This window comes from Cetorhinus maximus, chromosome 6, assembly GCF_964194155.1.
Source record: "Cetorhinus maximus chromosome 6, sCetMax3.hap1.1, whole genome shotgun sequence".
Classification (NCBI taxonomy): Eukaryota; Metazoa; Chordata; class Chondrichthyes; order Lamniformes; family Cetorhinidae; genus Cetorhinus; species Cetorhinus maximus.
Genome location: NC_135884.1, coordinates 13396013 through 13409867, shown reverse-complemented (window position 1 = coordinate 13409867; position 13855 = coordinate 13396013). Strand labels below are relative to the sequence as shown.

The window sequence follows — 13855 nt, the reverse complement described above, 5'->3', positions numbered from 1 at the left end:
CTAGAGGCTTGTACATTGCGTCCCTGCAAACGCGATCCATTTTCCGACCTCCAGATAAAGCGGAAGATGGCTCGAGTGATCGCCACCACGCAGGAGTGTGGAATGGGCCAGACCTGCGCCACGTACAGCAACAGCGAGAGTGCCTCACACCTGATGACCAGGTTCTTACCCACGATGGAGAGGGAGCGTCGCTCCCACATGCCCAGTTTTCTTTTCACCATAGCCACTCGCTCCTTCCAGTTTCTAACGCACACCCTGCTCCCTCCGAACCATATCCCCAGCGCCTTCAGGCCGTCTGACTGGCGGTGAAGGGGATAAAGGATCGGTCAGCCCAAGTTCCCAAAGATCACGGCCTCGCTCTTGCATGAACTCAGGGCCTCTGGCTCAGAGGCCAGAGTGCTACCAGTTGAGTGTGGCTGACGATGATAGTTCATCATGGCACTTAACTAGGCGAAGGTAACCGTGCCACAAAACAAAAACAGAAACAGAAATACCTGGAAAAACTCAGCAGGTCTGGCAGCATTGCCAGACCTGCTGAGTTTTTCCAGGTATTTCTGTTTCTGTTTTTGATTTGGATTTCCAGCATCCACAGTTCTTTGCTTTTATCTATGAAGGTAACCGTGTGCTAGCCTGCTATGGAAATGTCTTCTCGAACCCTTTTCTAAAAAGATATGTTAACCCCCCAGTAGTAAGGAAACACACACACACAGGTGAGGCATTAAACATGCACCTAAGATGTGAGTCTTAAGGAAATCTAGGTAAACCTTGAGACATGCCTGCACTGACATATACGTGGGGGATGAAACGTGGGGAGGTAGTTGCCACCAGAGGGAGACTAGCCCTCAAGTTGGAGAGCGGAGAAAAGTTAAAGCAACTGCTGGGTGGAAAGTTGGGTTAAAGTATAAACTCTGCAGCCCAACCCACCAGTGTGAACAAGCGCCTGACGTTAGCGGAGTTGGATTCTTTCACCCCCCAAGCGGCGAGGGTACACTCTGCCACTCCAGAGCCCGGACAGCCCCTTGAATCCAGGTGTGAGAGGCAGAGGGACAAGTCCACCCTGCTCCCCACCCCCGCCCCCCCCACCCCCCAACACCCCCTCAATATCACTCGGGGTTAATGTTTAAACAGGACTGTGCAGCAGAAACTCTGAGCAGCGCTGGAGGTTATTGCTGATCCGGATCAATTTCTCTTCTCACCCTTCTTCACACCTGTGGGCACAACCTCTACCTGGACGCTTCCGGAACCCACTTTCTTTCCAAGTCGCTTAAACCAGGTGAGTAGGGCTCGGAACAGACATTATCAACCTTTTTCTTCCCACCCCCCCACCCCCAACTCCCGATGAACCTGAAATGTTCTTGAAGTTAATTAGCAACAAGGAACTTTGGTAACAGGGCGAGAATCAGGTAGAATGCTTACTTTTAAAAAAAAAAGCCTGAGTATCCCAGACAATCCCAAACCCTTAGGACGTGGGTTAAGTTACAAGGCCCCAAAAACTAGCTTGAAGACACTCAGGTGGCTAGGAGCTGAAAGGTTTACCTGAGACTCAAAGTTTTGCCTGGTGTGGGTAGGGTCAATTTCACTTCCCTTTGAAAAGAAAGAGCTAGAACAGGTCTGAAGCTGGTGAAACAATGAAGGGGAAGTTGGGAGTGGGGGTGAGAAAGCATATTGTAGTAACCTTCTGGACACTGTCCATTGAATATTTTTTGCTTTGGTTTGGGATCACACAACCGCACCGGCCCCATAACCACCACAGGGAAGTTCCAAACCAAGACATCATTCAGGAATGGATTTGCCAGTGGCTTTGTCCCAGGCGGTGCTGTGTCTGGATAGGAGAAGGGGGGACTGGACAGATTGGAGATTATTTTGTGCTGGCTGTTTCTGATGGAGCCCGCTGTTTGCAAGCATCTGTTGACCTGTAAACGACGTCCCTGGCAGCAACCTATCTGTCACTTCATCAACAGCCAGAGACTCCCTAGAATGGCCATCGCTGGAGATCGCAGTCTGTGGCTTTAAAGGGATAGGCCAGTTATCCTCAGCTCCCCCGCCCCCCTCTCCTTAGGGCAGGAAAATACCTATTGTCTTAACCTTTGTCAAGCAGCTTAGCTCCTTGGATGTCCTGGATTCCTGGGTGCTGTGTCGGTTAGTCTGAACAATAAGTGACCCCCTTTAAGACCAGCGACTAGTTTCCACCCCTCTGCGTCTCTCCTGGTGAAAGTTAATATGAATGTCCAGTTAGACGTGGCTTTCACTGCTGTCTGATGAGGATAAAACTCTCAGCAGGGAATAATTTGTATTTTCACAGTACAACTGAAAATCAAGATCACAATTCACTCTGTCAGGCAACGAATCAAGGAAATAGCTTGTGTAACTTGGAGAATTGTACTGCTGGACACAGCTGGGGCGGTGTGTGGCAATGCCTGTGCTGTTTTTGAAAAAAATTAACCGTGTGAGTGAGCCACTTTCCCACTTTCCTAGGTTGAATATACAATTAAACTGTTTGCAAGTTTATGTCCTTTCCTGCTACTGTCAGTTAGTGAGATATTTAAAGCTTATTTTTATTGCAGTAGCGTTTGGTTATGGGATGTGTGGTTTGTGTCTTTAGCGCATTTCGAGGGTTTCAGGTCTATTTTAGTCAAAATCCAGGGATGACAAACAGATGTCAATACACAATTGTGCAATACTGTACATTAGAGAAACTGGCATCTGCAGAGATGACTAAATATTTTTACACACACACGCGCAGAGTGTATGTGCCTATGTTTCTTGCCTCTTCCTGCCAAGTTTCCTTCCTGTCCTTTTCCTACCCGGCAAGACCTAATTCCTGGACATGTTCCACACCTGGACATGTAATGTCAGTTGTGGGGAAGCTCGTGGAATCGGTCAGTAAGAATCAGAGTGACAGAGCACTTCAGCTATAATGAGGTGATCAGACAGAGCCATATGGCTTTGCTTAAGGTAAGTCATGTGTGACTGACTTGCATTTTTTGAGGTAAGGGTGTGATTAATAAAGTCAACAAAGGAAAGTCTAGAAATGTTATCTATGTGGACTTTCTGAAGGCATTCAGTAAGGTTCTATGCAAAATATTATTGGCAAAAATGAGGATGCATGGAATTTGAGATAACTTTTTGATTTGAGTTGGCAATTGGGTAGGTAGGGGACAGAGAGTGGGGTTAAAGGGTGTACAGTCAGATTTACAGGGCACAACCAGCAGTATTCACCAGGCATCTGCTTTGGGGTCTCAACTTGCTCAGCATGAAGGAATAAAAGAGTTGATTAATAAATGTCAAAGCAAAATACCGTGGATGCTGGAAATCTGAAACAAAAACAGAAAATGCTGGAAAAGCTCAGCAGGTCTGGCAGCGTTTGTGGAGAGAGAAACAGAGTTAACGTTTCGAGTCCATATGACTTCTTCAGAGCTGAAGAGAGGTAGAAATGTGATGCATTTTGTACTGTTTAAGAGGGGTTGGAGCAGTTGGATCGAAATAGAAGGTCATGGCTATGTGGGAACAGATGTCATGGACACAAGACAAAGGGAGTGTTAATGGGAGTGTTAAAGACTAGAGAAGGTGCTGATAGTGGCATCAAGGTAAAATAGCAGAATGTGTTAATAGCATAACAAGGGTCAGCACTCTGTGAAAGCAAAACGTAAGAACAAGTGACAGATGGCACTGTGGGATAAGGGTTTGTGTGCTGGGTTTGGGGAAAGACGGGGTTAAGATAGAGAGTTGTATATCCAAGTTTGTAGATGACACGAAGTTCAGAGAAGTAGGTAGTGCAGAGGTGAGCAGGTAGTTAGAAAGGTCCTCAGATATACTAAGTGAGTGGGAAAAGCTAAGGCAGGTAGAGTTAAACGTGGGCATGTGTGAGGCCATCCACTTTGGACATAAGTAATGCAGAGCATTTTCTAAATGGTGAGAAATGAGGAGCTGTGGAGGAGCAAAGAGATTTGGGACTCCAAATAAACAGACTTTTTTGGAGCCAGTAAAAGGGTAGAAAAAATAATCAAAATGGCTGATGGAATGTTGGCCTGTATGAGGGTGGAATACTAAAGGGATGAAGTTATACTTCAGTTGTTTGGACCTTGGTCCGACCTCATCTGGAGCACTACCATCAGTTTTGGACACTACATCTTAGGAGCAGTTATATTGGGCTTGGAAAATGCTGCACTGCAGATTCACCGGAATGATACTGAGGCTTAGAGTGTTACATTGTGAGGACAGGCTGCATAAACTTGGCCGTATTGCCTTGAGTATAGAAGATTGAGCTGACTGAGGCGTTAAAAATGTTAAAAGGGTTTGATATAAAGTAGTGTTACGGTCCCTGACGAGACCAGTAATTTTAAAAAATAGTTATGGGGCTGGATTTTACAACCACCCCACTCCACCACCCCCCCAACCCCCGCCAGCGTATTTGAAGGTGGGGTAGCCCATAAAATAACGTGTGTGAGCTTCCTACCCACCCCTGATCTGTCTACCATATTACGGTGGGTGGGAAAGGCCTTGGGCAGCCTGCCCACCCTTGAGTCTATTGAGGCCAATTAATGGCCACTTAAGGGCCTCACTCTGTCTCTGGCACTATTTTACTTGCAGCAGGGGGAGGCAGGGCAAGGTGTGTCAGCAGTTTTCACTGTGCGGGCTGCTGTCAGGCAAGAAGGAGCGGGGGCCTCATTTAGGGGGGTGCTTGGTGTCCATGGGAGGCACAACCCCCCCCCCCCCCTCCAAGATTATATCCCTACTTTAACCCTCTCCTTCGGGCCTCTGAAACCTTGCCCTCCACCCCTGTCACCTGCCTGGCCGGGGTCTGCCACCCAGCGCCATCCAAAACCCCAGACATAGCTTTAAGTCCGGGCTCCGTCCCTTCTTTTTCTAGGGGACTGCCTGTAGTCCCAGCAGTGACCACCGCATGATTGTGGCGCTGCTGGGACTACAGAGCTACTGGCCAGTCAATTGGCCGGCAACTCTCCAGGGTGGGACTTCCTCCCAGATGGGGGCGGAAGCCTCGACCTGAAGGAATTAAGGCTGCTTCCAGCGTAAAATGGCTGTGGGGCAGCTGGCTTTCGGGTGGGAGGGCTGATAACCGACTTTTCAGTCGGGCATGGGGGGAGGCGGGGAATATGGCGCCTCATAAAATCCAGCCCATGAATTTCCCAATGACCAAATCAAGAAGCGCACAACAAGATTTCATGTTGTAAGACTTCTACTGCAACAAACGAAGACCAACATTGACTAAACATTGCTTAGTAGGCAACTAATACCGCACCACGTTTATGCAGTATGCCACATTCTCATCAGAAATGTAATCTTGTGTATAATGTCCCAAGCCCCTCCAGCTTTTAACAGGCTCTTTTCTCTCTGTCCCACCAGGGTGCATCTTCCAGTGTCCTTTTCAAAGAAAGTCCCTTCACTCAATCTTCTGAGCATAAGTGAATGGACTTCCAGTAGCAAAGCCCCCTCTAGTGACTCCTCTCCACAAGCCTTATTTCTTCGAACAGGGAACCTGACCTCACCTTCACTCTGCTCGTTGGTTAACATAACAAAACAGTCCTTTTCTTATGCCTGGCCATAGCAGCTGTTGTGGGAACTTTACCCCAAATCTCTCTAGTTGTGATCTTCACACAGCAAGGCCAACAGCTTCCTCTTTTCTGTCCAGGTATTTAAACTTCCACCTTACTTTCAATAATTAAAAAAATTAGGTTTGATTTGAGTTTCTGTCTCCATTACAAGCAGGTGACATGGGTTTGTTGCCAGGCAGATCTCGTAGGAGGCCACATCCCCCTCTCCAAACTACTCCATTTTACCTTGAATTAATGGAGACAGTTTAAAACATAGCCACCTTATAAAGTCCAGCATTCATAACAGTAGATGCAGAGGAACAATTTCCTCTGGTGGGGGAATCAAGAAAAAGGGAATATAATCTTAAATTTAGGATTAGGCCATTGAGGGGCAAAATCAGGAAGCATTTTTACACACAAAGGTTAGCTAAAACCTGGAACTGTCTTCCCTTAAGGGTTATAGATGTAGGGTCAATTTGAGCTTTCAAGACTCAGATTCATAGATAATTTGTTAGTTAAAAGCATCCAGTGTATGGGGCTAAGGTAAGCCAAAGGAGTGAAGATACAGATCATCGATGATCTAATTGAATGGAGGAACAAGCTCAATGGCCTGCTCCTGTTCCTATGTTCCCATGATATTGTCCACCAATACCTCATGTAATGTTCAATGGTTGAATTGTTCTGTGTTTGATTATGTGAGTCTGGTAACTGATCTATGCTCACTGTGCTTGATTGGTCAAGCCTGTGTGTTGACTCAGAGAAAGGTAAACAGAGCTGCTAGAAGTTGCTAGAGCTGGGAGAAGCATGGCGTAGACATTTTATACAGAGATGTTTTGAAACCCGTGTAAATAAACATGTTACACACTTAGAAACTAGTGTCATCCCTGCATTGTTTTGAGGCAAATCAAACAAAGGATGTACAACACCTCATTCAAGGTTTTGCAAGCAATGATAGTGAGTGTTAGGAGGGTTTTATATAAGGTGGGATGGGAGGGGGACAGTTTTTGAAACCAATCCTGGTCTTGCCCAATATCCTCCAATCCAGTAGCATCACTGGATAGTGACCAGGGATGGGAACAGCGGTTCTCCTGCTATAAACTAGAGATTAGGGCCACTTCTAATGTCCTTTGTAACCGCTCCATTGGAGATATCTAACTCAGTACAGACTCAAACTGAACCTGGGATCTTCCTGGTTGATTTAATTCAGCTGTTTGTGACTGAGACCATCAGGCAGCCCAGGTATCATTCTAATTTTTAAAATGGCTTCCCTCACCCTGGCCTCTGCACGGCATGTGACAACCGAGGAGCGTTGTTATTTGCAAATAATTATTTTCTGAGGTTAAAAAGGAATAGTAGAATCTATAAACATGTAGTTGGATTTAAAATTCTCTTGCACTGAACCGTTGGATAGGGCACTGCTTTTTGTTGACAGTGTTGTTACGATGTGGGTCCCCACCTGCTGATTCTTGCATGACTGGTCCTGTTTCTCTGCCTTGATGGAAAAATCAAAGGCTGAGTGAAATTTGGGCTATTCCTCTTACCTAGCTGGGATTCACAGCGGCTAGCCTCAGCGCAGATTTAACTGCTTTGCTGTGGAATAGCGCATATAAAACCTGGAGACAGAGAAAACGTGAAGCTCGGGCAAGCCTTTTGTTTTGGATTTGATCATTTTCTTTTGAACGTTAGAGCAGACCCTCCAAAACCTCTGCCCGCCTCCAATTCTGGTCTCTTATTTATTCCTTTATATCGCAGGATGTGGGCGTCGCTGGTAAGTGCAGCATTTATTGCCCACCCCTAATAGCGTTGCCAACCCTCCAGGATTGGCCCGGAGTCTTCCAGGAATTGAAGATCAATCTCCAGGACACTGCTGTGTGCGACCCTGGAAAAAAGGGCTGTTTGGCTGACAGTCAAGCATCATCCAGTTGGGTAATGAGTCTTTTTGCTTTCCAATTGGTGTAGGAAGGCAGTGGATCACAAGGATGGATGGATGTGTTGGCTGACTTAATGGCTGTAGCATGGGGGCCAAGTCACGCGATGAAACCTCCAGGAATGCGCTTAATCATTGTTGGCAACCCTATTCCCTATTTGGCCTTGAGAAGGTGGTGGTGAGCCATCTTCTTGAACCACTGCAGTCCATGTGGTGTTACGGAGTGCATCACGATTCCTTCACATCACCTTTGGCGTTGCTACCTTCAGCTACCTAGGCCCTAAGCTCTGGAATTCCCTCCCTAAACCTCTCTGCTCCTATCCCTCTCCTTTCCTTTAAGTCGCTCCTTAAAGCTCATCTTTTTCACCGAGTCGTTGGTTACCTGCCCTGATACCCCCTCACATGGCTATCAATTTTCGACTGATAGTGCTCCTGCCTTGGGACTTTTAACTGCGCTAAAAGTGCGATATAAATGCGAGTTGTTCTTATACGGCTTGACTCATGACTGGGTAGCACTGGAGGCGAGTCAATAAGAATGACCTAAAAACAGGATGGGCAGGATTTTCCCGTCCCTCCCACCGTGGGACTGGAAATTCCCGCCCGAAGTCAACGGATCTTTGGCTGGTCCATTAAATTTTCTGTCCTGCCTGCGGCGATTCCTGTCACGGGTGGGACCGGAGAATTCTGACCAAAAACGTTGGAAAACCTCAGCAGGTCTGGCAGCATGTGAGGAGAGAAAAACAAGAGTTAATGTTTCGGTTCGATGACCTGTCATCGCATTGACACGTCTGCCTTCCCATTAAAATGACTTTAAGTACTAATCATTTACTGTTGAAATACTCACGTTCGCTTTAGAATATGCCCCTGGAAATTGGCGCCCTGTTCTCTAAGTACTCAACTCCACATGGGCAGGATTTTTTTAAATGGCGGGGTTTTCATTCCTGCCTCCCAAAGAATCACAGCAGCCCCGCGGCCATTCAGCGCTTCGAGGAGTGTTAATTGGCTGGCGCATGGGACTCTTGCCCCTCACTCAAGCGGGAGGGCCACCTCAGAGAGTCTCGTCTCTACCGTGCCGACAGTACCAGTGGCAGCAGTAGCCAGGACTGGGACCACAAGCAATCCCTGGATTCTAAGTCCCTGAGTCCAGGACTAAGCAATTGTGGGGGTTTCTCATGGTGGGGAGCAGAGGGGAGGCCTGGGGGGGGGGTGTGCGGAGAGGTGGGCAGGGGTCTGGGCTGGGGAGGGGTTTGGGAACACCCGGGGGACGACAGACCTGGGGAGGTGCCCGATTGTAGGCCTGAGGCCTGACAAGGGTGAACTGCCGGGCCTCCCCCACTGCCCCAGAACTCCTCCCGCCAGACTCAATATTGAGGCCGGGTGGGAAGCGGCCCATCGAGACTGCACCGACACGTGAGAAACACCTGACCTACCTACCTAGGTTGAATAAAATCGAATGTTGATTCTTTTTTGCCACTTCTATTAATTCCAGAGCCTGTTGGAGCTCTGGCTATCAGATGTGTTAACTACCTACAGTAATTTTGCTTTCTTTCGTTCATGGGATGTGGGCATCACTGGCTAGGCCAGCAGCTTTTGCCCATCCCTAATTGCTGTTGTTCAGAGGGCATTTGAGAGTTGACCGCGTTGCTTCTCTTCATCGTAAGGTCAGAAGTGGGGAGGTTTGCTGCCGATTACACGATGTCCTGCACCATTCGTGACTCCTCAGATACTGAAGCAGTCTGTGTCCAGGGGCAGAATATTACGCTCGGCGGGTGTGCGCGCGCCCGACACGCCAGAGCGTAAAATGACATGCGATGAGGCTGGGCGAGCATCCCGACATCATCGCGCACTCTCACGATATTTCGTTTGGCGGGCGGGCGCGCGCTGGAGTCGGGCTGCGTGCCTGCCGACAACTCAAAGGCCTATTGAGGCCAATAAGAAAGCTAATTAAATTCAAATTTGCGCTGCCCGCCCAACCTTACGGCTGGCGGGCGGGTAAAAAGGCCACGCGGCCTTTAGAGTTTTTACGAAACTTCATCCACGGGCGGGATGGGGTTTCCTAAAGCAAATTAACATCAAATATAAATTTTAGTTTTAAATTAAAAACATGTCCCAGCTCCGGTGACAGAATCACATGAGGGAACACGTTTTATGACAATTTTATTTTCTTTATTTTTTTTTAAACAGCACTTCATCTCCCTGAGGCAGCTCCGTGCCTCAGGGAGATTGAAGGGCTCTTTCGCGCGCATGCGTGAAGTTCGTTCTAGGCCTGCTTGCCCTCCTCCCCCCGCCCGCATAGGCAGTGCTGAGCGCTGCCGCTCACATTCCACGCTGGACAGGCCTTAATTGGCCCGCCAGTGTGAAATTGCAGTGTGGAGCCAATCACGGGTGGCAGTCGTCTTCCTGACCCCCCCCCCAATCCACCCACCCCCACCAAGCAACACCGCGAAGGGCAAAATCCTGCCCCATATGTAGCAAGACGTGGATACCATTCAGGCTTGGGCTGATAAGTGGGAAATAACATTTGTGCCACACAAGTGCCAGGCTCTTCTCTCCAACAAGAGAGAATCCAACTATCTCCCTTAATGCTCAATGGCCTTACTATCTCTGAATCCCCCACTATCAATATCCTGGGGGTTACCTGTGACCAGAAACTAACTGAACTGGACTAGCCATATAAATACTGTGGCTACAAGAGAAGGTCAGAGGCTGGGAATTCTGCAGTGAGTAACTCACCTCCAGATGCTCCAAAGCTTGTCCACCATCTACAAGGCACAAGACAGGAATGTGATGGAGAGTGGCTGCTCTCCACTTGCCTGGATGAGTGCAGCTCCAACAACACTCAAGAAGCTTGACACCGCCCAGGACAAAGCAGCCCACTAGATTGGCACCCAATTTACCATCTCTAATATCCACTCCCTCCATCAACAAGATGCACTGCAGGAATTCACCAAGGGCTCCTTCAACAGCGGCTTCTAAACCTGAGACCTCTACTGCCTAGAAAGATAAGAGCAGCAGATACATGGGAACACCACCACCTGGAAGTTCCCCTCCAAGCCACTCACCATCCTGACTTGGAAATATATTGCCGTTCCTTCACTGTCACTGGGTCAAAACCCTGGAACTCCCTCCCTAACAGCATAGTGTGTATACCTACAACACATGGACGGCAGTGGTTCAAGAAGGCAGCTCACCACCACCTTTTCAAGGGTAATTAGGGATGGGCAATAAAAACGCTGGTCTAGTCAGCGATGCCCACGTCCCATGAAAGTGTGAAAAAAGACCTGAAATTTTTTTACTCTTCAGGTAATTATCCAATTCCCTCTTGAAAGCCATGACTGAATCTGCCTCTACCACACTGCCAGGCAGTGCTTTGCAGATCCTAACCACCACGGTGCAATAAGGCTTTTCCTCATGTCACTTCTGGCACTTTTGCCAATCACCTTAAATTGATGTTCTCTGCTTCTCAACCCTTCTGTTAGTGGAAACAGCCTCTCCCCATCCACTCCGTCCAGACCCCTCATAATCTTAAAAACCTCCTCCTAACGTTCTTCCACCCATTCAGAAGAACTCCAACCCCTCCGATGAATCCACCCAAAGGGAAATCCTCATCCCTGGAACCAACCCCGCAAATCTCCTTTTGTCCTTGATTTCAGACTGATTTGCCGAGAGGGCAAAGACTCATGGCATCTCATTAGGATGTGGCTTCTCCTAATGACCTTGAGTGGAGTAGTGATTTAATATTTCCACAAATGTTCAACCGCAGAACGGTTATAGAATGAGGCTTTGATCAATGCAACAAAATGAGATGTTTGTTGCCTGGGCAAGCAGTTACGAGGTGCAGCAAAATCGGGCATGATTTATTATTATATCTCACTTCCAATAAACCAGCCATGTACAATTATAAAGAGAAGAGAAAGGCAGATATGGAAAGGGGATTCAAATCGAAACATCCTAGGCTTTAATCAGCTACTCTGCAATGCAGGTCTCCGATAGTCCTGATAGTTACAATTACCATTCCTCATCTGATCCATGTTATCTTATATTTATATTGACTTATATATTGACTTATATTTATGTTGTGTCTGCTCTTTCACAACCTCAAGACATCCCAAAGTACTTCACAGCCCTTGGTGAACTTTCAGTAGCTGGGGAATTTAAATTTAGTTAAGAGCTAAACATGGAATTAACAAAGCTAGTTTCATTGTGACCATGTAATTGCCGAATTCTTGTAAAAAAATAACTAGCCCTTCAGTAAGGAAAATGGCCAACTTTAACCTGCCCGGGCTTGTACTTGATTCCAGATCCACAGCAATGTGGTTGACTCTTAATTGCACTGTGAAGTGGAAGCCACTCAGCCAAGGGCAATTAGGGGTGAGCAATAAATGCTGGCACATTCTCATCTTGTGAATGAATATTGCTCAGTACCTCTCTGTTTGGTGCATTTAACTCTTTGCATTCTGTTTGCAAAGTGGAAAAGAGAGGAAAGAAGGATATACATAGTGTGTTCGTGTGTTAATATATTAGTATTGCAGTTATTATCACAGAGCTTATTGCAAACTGGCAATGCTGATCATCTGGAGTTGTGTTCTGACCCAAAGATACCCTCTGTTTCATTTTTTGTTAGCTCCTCCTCCTCAAGCCCATAACGTGATGGTGTGTGATAATATCAGCTATTACGGAAAATGTGTAGAGGATGTAGAATAGCTTTCGCTTATTACTCAACGGTAATCACAGTGGCTGGGCCAAGTGCTCTCATAAGTTACTCATAAGTAAAATATGATTCAGATTTTGTCTCAGATTTTGATGATATTGGAATACATCTTGGAAGTTAATAATGGCCATCGAATATCATACAGAGGTTATTGAATTTAAGAAGCTAAATGGGAAGATATTTTTGTAGCCAGTAAAACTAAAAGCGCAATTAGTATTCATTGACCAGGCTCACTGTGTATGCCATCACATCTTATATGAGGAGGGAGGAGAGGGGCTTGTGGGATAAAGTGCTCTTTTCAATGGAAATTTGGAAAATGTCTCTTTTCTCTGTCATTAATGAGTCACCAATCAAATTTCAGGAGTGCCAAATTCAAAGTATTTTGTTAGCGGGTAAGGCTGTCTCCCTTCTTTAAAAGAAAAATTGTCTTTTGGGAATTTAATAAAATGCATTGAAGAATGCAAAGTGCTCATATTATGCATTCTTGTACTGCGAGAAAACACCCATGTGATTGGATCACACACTTTGTCCTTCCAAACATGGGCTGTGTCTGGTTCAAGTGCATTGAGCTAAAGTGAAGTGCTCTCAATTGCACATCCGGTATTCGTTGTGGAAGTGACTTGAGGTGATTAATTGGACATGGCAACATTCTACTGCGTTGGCTTTAAGTGTGTTATTTTGAATCACTGATGGGGACCAGTCAATCAGATAATGTCCAGAGATGACAGTCAAAGATACTGTATGATGATATTGATCCCACGGCACTGTTTTGAAGAAGAGCAGGGGAGGTGTTGGCACTGTCCTGGTCAATATGAATCCCTCAACCAACATCATTTAAAAACACAGATTAAATAGCAATTACATATTGCTGGGGGTTGGGGTGAGGGGTGTGGAGGGGAGTGGGGGAGGGGGGGGTGGTGTAGAGAGAGCTGCAGAGCTCTTTTTAAACTCCAGAATGAAATGCGAACAAGGGAACTCAAATAACAAAAGTTGGGTGATTGAATATTCTAAGGAAATCTCACCCTCAGATGCAAGTGAACTTGAAAAAAATCTTTGTTGACATTTCCCCAAGGGCTATTATTATGTCATTATGAATGCTTGACTAAGTTTCAAAAGTTACACTTGTCTCAGCAGGGGATTCAGAGTTTACCATTTCATTGTCAGTTTAAAGTGGCTATTAAATGATTATCTATCCTTGATGTGGGGTCTGAATAGAAATGTGTCTTTTTTTTAAATAAGAGATTAACCACTTGATATTTAAAAGCTTTGAATGACTTTCATGAATGGGAATATTTTTTTCACGACCAAGTGTATAGGAGTGAGAGCTGTATTAGATTGTTAGAATTTTTTTTCTCATCTCCACATGGCTCTTGAGGTCTGCCTATAATGAATGTTGGGTTGTTGGGGTGGGGGGGGGGGTGAGGTGGCATGGAGGTGTAGGGCATGAGTGGGGCATGGTTGCCATGGAGGTGGCTTAGGGTGCGAGAGGAGGGTGGGGGGTGTGTGAGGGGTGAAGGCTAGAGGGCCAATAGCTTCTAAAACAACTGGAAATAAGTCCCACAGAACTGAGGTGGGCCTTCTAACCAGCCTGCCTCAGCACTTGCCCACCTCTGTGGCTCCCTATAATCTGCTAATGGGGTCAGCGGGCCCAACTCAATTGCACCC

The 13855-nt window shown here is 46.6% G+C and overlaps 1 protein-coding gene across 1 annotated transcript in view; it reads left to right on the top strand.

The window, feature by feature from the left end:
* The first annotated feature begins 925 nt into the window (after positions 1–925).
* Positions 926–13855, top strand: part of mst1rb (macrophage stimulating 1 receptor b) — a 131462-nt gene continuing 118532 nt past the window's right edge. The window contains exon 1 of the mRNA XM_078543199.1: positions 926–1273. The gene's annotated coding sequence lies outside the window, so the exon portion shown is untranslated. The remainder of the gene's footprint in view (positions 1274–13855) is intronic.